We start from the raw sequence: 6,438 nt of genomic DNA, 5'->3' as shown, positions 1-6,438 counted from the left end.
TTCAATAAAATCATAGCAGAATTTTTTTCTTACCTAAAGAATGAAATGACTATAAAAATACAAGAAGCACACAGAGTCCCAAATCGATTGGAGCAGGAAAGAAAGGCTCCTTGCAACATAATAAGCTAAACAATAAATATACAGAACAAAGAAAGAATATTAAAAGCTTTAGGGGAAATGTGCCAAATAATACATAAAGGCAGACAAACATGGACAGATATATGGCAGATTCTAAGAGATCACAGATGCCTGCCCAGACTAATATACCTAGCGATAATTTCAATCAGCATAGATGAAAAAAATGAAGATATTCCATGATAAAGCCAAATTTAACCATTAAATTTTATCAGTAAATCCATTCCTACAGAATGTGCTATAAGAAAAAAATTCAACCCAGGGAGGTTAATAGGCTTTTGAAATGATGTGAAATAAATATTCTCACATCAGCCAAAACAAAAAACATGGAACACACACACAAACTCATGCAAATACACAACACACATACACACTAGCACCACCACCACCATGACCACCACAACCACCACTACCGACAAGAAATTAACAGAAACCAACAATCACTGGACATTGATTGTTATTCTTGAATATCAACAATCTCAATTTCCCCCATAAAAAGACATAGACTAATAGAATGGATGCAAAAAACAGAATCATCTTTCCACTCCATATAAGAAACATACCTCAACATGGAGAGTAAACATTGCCTCAGGGTAACAAGTTGCAAAAAGATATTCCAATGAAATGGACCTAGGAAAGAAGTTACTCCAAATATTTTAATATATTACAAAACAAACTTCAAAATAAACCTAATCAAAAGAAATGATGAACAATTCAGACTCATCAAAGAAAAAAATCTACCAAACTATTATTTAAAGTCTGTGTACCAAACACAAGGAAACTCACTTTTGTAAAAGAAACACTATTAGAGATTAAATCACATATTGACTCTCACACATTCATACTGGGTGATTTAATACCCAAATCTCACTAACGGACAAATCATCCAGAAAACAACTAAACCAAATTGGCCTAACAGATATTTATACTACATTGCACTCAAACAGAAAAGAATCTACCTTTTCCTCAGCAACTCATGGAACATTCTCTAAATTTAACACATACTAAGAATAAAGCAGTCTCAACCAATATGAGAAAATTGAAATAAATCCCTGAATTGTATCAAGTAATAATGTATTAAAACTGGATATCAACAACAAAAACAATAAAAAGCTTACAAACTCATGGAAATTAAAGGACTCTCCTGAATGAAAAATAGATGAACACAAAAAGTAAGAAAACATTAAATTTTTTCTAGAATTAAATAAAAATGAATACACAACATACTTAATTTTTTGTGACAAAATAAAAGCAATTCTGGGAGGCTAGTTCATAGCATTAAGGCTTTGCATTAAAAAAGAGAGAGAGAGCTCATACTAGCTACTTAGTACTCCTGAAAGTTCTAGCAGAAGACACAAGCACTCCCATGAGGCATAGATGGAAGGAAATAATCAAAGGGCTGAAATCAATAAAATTAAAACAAAGAGAGTAATACAAAGAATTATTGAAACAAAGAGTTGATTCTTTAAGAAAAATGAATAAGATAGACAAATCTTATTCAAACAAACTAAAAGACAAAAAAGAATATTCAAATTAATAAAATTATAAAGGAATGCAAGATTAATTAAAAAGTCAGTAGCCCTTCTATATACAAAATATAAATGAACTAGAATAGATATCAAAAAACAATTAATTAAATTTAAATAGGATATCTAACCTGAGAGTTCTCTGTAGAGGAATCTCAAATGACCATGAAACATTACAAGAAGTGTTCAACATGCTTAGTTATCAGGGAAATTCAAATCAAAACTACTTTGGGATTCCGTCTTATACCTGTCACAATGGCTAAGATCAATAACACGTGACAGCTCATGTTCAGGAGGATGTGAAGCAAGGGTAACAGTCCTCCATTCTGATGGGCAAGCAAACATTTACAACCTCTATGGAAATCTGTATGAAGTTTCATTGGAATATTGAAAGTTGATCAACCTCAAGATATGGCTTGATCTATATGACCACTCTTATTTATATATCCAAAAGGCATTCCATTCCACCACATCAACACTTCATCAAGTATGTTCATAGCAGTTTTATTCATAATATCTAAAAAAGGAAAACAACCTAATTGTCTATTACCTGAAGGTAATTGTCTATTACCATCAGACTAAATTACTCTTAGTATGGAGGCTTTCTATTCTTTTGCAAATGAACTTTTGTCCCCTATCCTAAGTCATATTTAGTTTAGCCAGGTAGTAGTGGTATACATCTTTAATCCCTGATCTCAGGAGGCAAAGGCAGGTGGGCCTCTGAGGCCAGCCTAGAACAGACCATATTCTAGGACAGCCAGGGCTTGTTTATAGCTCATTCAAATAACAGGAACACAAACACTGAGTGTGATATTTAGACATTATTCACACCAAAGGACCTCTGTGAGTTTTATTCAACTTCCAATTCAATATAAATGGGCATTTTCACCACAAACGAAAACAGGCAGATGTATATCATTAATTATAAAGTATTTTTTTTAATAAAAAAATCCTCAAATAATATACATTTACTAGTACTCTCCTGAAGGTCCCCCCTTCTCTTTTTCTGTGTCTGTATGATTGTGTGTCTGTATGTATACATAAAATATTCTTTTGGACAACCTGTTGTTTGCTGCTCTGTACTGTTATTGTGAATATTATGAATGCAATTTTCTAGTGTGTAGTCTTTTCCTTTTTTTGATGGAGTTAAAATGGTAGCCATAACTTCATAGTACATTGAAAAGCTTAGTGCATTGTAAAATGAAAAAATTCTGGATAACAGGACTTTTCTGGCCTAAGAATCATTGAAATCCCCTTAGTGAGGTTTACCAATTTATGAGACTTCATGGGTGAGCTACCACAATAGAATAGTGTTTTTTTTAATTACTTTTTTTGGGGTATATATTTTTAACTCTTTGAATAATTGAAATAGTACATAATTGGTAAAAGATGAGTTGCATACCAGAGTTGAATAATTTGCATCAGTGAAAATGGCAACATGTGGTTTTGATAAGTAAAATATTACATCACTCATTGAAAATCTTTCCAGTGCTCGCTTAAGCAGCACATATACTGAAATTGGAGTGATACAGAGAAGATTAGCATGGCCCCTGCATGAGGATGATACACAAATACATGAAGTGTTACATATTTTTAACATCTATGAACTCAATTCTCCAATAAAAAGACATAAACAGACTAGATAAGTAAACAGTACCCAACATTCTGCTGCATACAGGAAACCCAGACATTACCTCAGAGTAAAAGGCTGAAAAACAATTTTCCAAGCAAATGGTTCCAAGAAACAAGCTGGAGTAGCCATTCCAATATCAAATAAAATTGATTTTGAACTTAAAGTTATCAAAAAAGACAAGCAGGGACACTTCATACCCATAAAAGATAAAATCTACCAAGATTTTAGAACATTAGACCTCTCAGTTCTGAATATCCATGCTCCAAATGCAAGGATACTCACATTCATTAAAGAAACTTAACTAAAACTCAAAGCACACATTGCAGCTCACACCATAATACTGGGAGACTTCAATACTCTACTCTCAGCAATGGACAAATCATGGAAACAGAAACTAAAGAGAAACATGGTAAAACTAGCAGAAGTTATGAACCAAATGGAGTTAACAGATATCTATAGAACATTTTATCCAAAAACAAAAGGCTATACCTTCTTCTCAGTACCTCATGGTACCTTCTCCAAAACTGACCATATATTAGGTCACAAAACAGGCTACAACAGATACAAGAAGATTGACATTATTCCATGCATCCTATTAGATCACCATGGACTAAGGCTGGTTTCAATAACAACATAAACAATAGAATGCCCACATACACATGTAAGCTGAACAACACTCTACTCAATGATAGCTTGGTCAAGGAAGAAATAAAAGAAAATAAAGACCTTTTAGAGTTTAATGAAAATGAAACCAAAACGTATCCAAACTTATGGGAAAAAAATGAAAGCAATGTTAAGAGGAAAACTCATACCTCTGAGTGCCTCCAAAAAGAAACTAGAGAGAACATACACTAGCAGTTTGACAGCACAACTGAAAACTCTAGAAAAAGAAGCAAATGGACCCAAGAGGAATAGAATGCAGGAAATAATCAAACTTAGGGCTGAAATCAACCAAGTTGAAACAAAAAGAACTATACAAAGAATCAACCAAACCAGGAGCTGGTATGCCAGAGCCTGGAAAAAAGTATGGGGGAATCAGGCTGCTAGAGGAATGAATGAGACCAAGTTGGGGTTCTGATCAAGACACCTTCACTTTGGAACATCATACATATATATATCATATATATATATTTGATTGGGCCATTAGCACTTCTTGCTAACAGAAACTCAGCAGGCGGGAATGCTCAGCAGCTTGGTGGGTGGTGGCTCCTAGCAGGAACAGAATGGAGAGATGGAGAGAGACAGAGAAAGAGAGAGAGAGAGAGAGAGAGAGAGAGAGAGAGAGAGAGAGAGAGAGAGAGAGAACAAAAGAGCTTTGCTTATCTCACCCTAGGTGGGCAAGCCGCTTGTGGCAAAGGCAAGTTGTGAGTTGGCAGGCTTTTGGCTGGGGAGAGGTCACAGTTCCTCCTTGTTTGTTAAAAATTAGCTGGACTGGGGCATAAAATATATTTATGTAACATAGTCTTGCCTGAGAAATATAGTGACTTGGCAGCCCCGTCTGTCTTAGGTGTGGATCTACTGGTCTTTCCCTTACCCATCTCGGAAATCACATGCAGCTAGTTTGTGTGTATTTGCACAAACCAGGCCTTTTAGTGTTTATTATTAGTAAACACAGCCTCTTGGCACATGACTCTGTCTTAGGTTGGTGAAAGGCATAGATATAGTAATACGTCCTTGACTGCAGGCCCTCATAGCACACCTTTTCCCATACAGACCAAAGCCACAATATGCCTATAATGCCTTTGCTTTATCATGATGAATAACTGCCACATAGAGCCTCTCTGAAGTCTAGCGTGGAGCAGAGCCTGTGTGTCTGTAATGACCCTGCTTGAGATAAAAGGTCAACAGTTTAAAAGTGGCAAGCTTTACATTATCTTTGGGGATGTCCCAAGCACTCAATTCAGTTGCAAATTAACAATGCTCAGACCCAAGATCTGGCCTCCAGGTGTAGGGGTAAGGAGGAGGAGGTGCTCTGAAAGTAACAAAGGAACTATTGACTCTCACTGGAGGCTATTTTGCTGGCTAAAAAGAAAAACAAATTTCAGCCATAAATTTAGTTGGAAGCATGTTTACTAAAAAGACTCTGGACCTGCATCCTCCTGACGAACCAATCTTTCCAGAAGCCATCATGCTCCATCTTCTCTATGTGAAAAGATACACTCAGAACCTCTTCCCCAAATTAAAACAAGGCTTGGACCATACCACATGTCACTAAATGGATCTCACCATTTCACCATGGCATAAGAACTGGAAGTGCATGGATGCCAGTGGTGATCTGCAGCAGACTGACCTTTGCCATCAGTCTGCAAGAAATTTAAAATGAATAAAACAAAAGCAAGATGTGGTTTTGGCAATTTAGGAAGATATAATTCTCTTCCTTTTGTCTTTTACAAGCCAATTTTTCAGAGTGTGGTATGCACATTCGACAATTCTTTGTCCCATTGGGTTATAAGGAATTCCAGTTTTATATTCAATACTAAATTCTTTACAAAATGATAGAAAATGTTTGCCTGTATAAGCTGGTCCGTTATCTGTCTTAATGACTTTAGGTAATCCTGTAGCATTGAAGGCTGGTAAACAATGATCAATTACATTTCTAGAAGCTTCTCCTGTATGTAGAGAAGCAAAAAGGAATCCTGAACAAGCATCAATACAGACATGTATAAATTTAAGTTTTCCAAATTCTGCATAATGAGTTATATCCATTTGCCAAATATAATTAGGCATAATGTCTTGTTGATTGACCCCTAAGTGCGGAACTAGGGATAATGTAATGCAGTTAGGTCATTGTTTGACAATCATCCTTGTTGCTCCTTGGTGATCTTATGTCAGAGCCTTAAGGTATGGCTACAAAGATGAAATTTATCATGATCACGTCTAGCCAATGCAACAGGATCTGAAACTAAGGCTTCTCCTATTAGAGCTCTGCCAATCAATCATTGCTTGCAGCTAAAGGTCCAGGAAGAGCAGAATGAGCTCATATAAGGCCGATATAAAACAGCTTTTTTTCGAGGAAGAATGGCGTTTTGCAATTGTGAAAATAGAGATCCTGCTGCTGTATTAAAATTAAATGTACCACATATTTCTAATAAAGGAACACATTGGGCTACATTTAAACTACCAGTAAAAAGAGTAAAAGCATCA

At 35.6% G+C, this 6,438-nt stretch overlaps 1 non-coding gene across 1 annotated transcript; it reads left to right on the top strand.

Moving 5' to 3' along the window:
• Positions 1-3,149: 3,149 nt before the first annotated feature.
• LOC116097948 lies at positions 3,150-3,256 on the top strand. The gene has a single exon (XR_004121614.1). It is a non-coding gene; the product is annotated as a U6 spliceosomal RNA (small nuclear RNA).
• Positions 3,257-6,438: the final 3,182 nt, after the last annotated feature.

Source organism: Mastomys coucha, unplaced genomic scaffold (assembly GCF_008632895.1).
Source record: "Mastomys coucha isolate ucsf_1 unplaced genomic scaffold, UCSF_Mcou_1 pScaffold2, whole genome shotgun sequence".
In the NCBI taxonomy this organism is placed as follows: Eukaryota; Metazoa; Chordata; class Mammalia; order Rodentia; family Muridae; genus Mastomys; species Mastomys coucha.
This window is presented reverse-complemented; position numbering and strand designations above follow the sequence as displayed.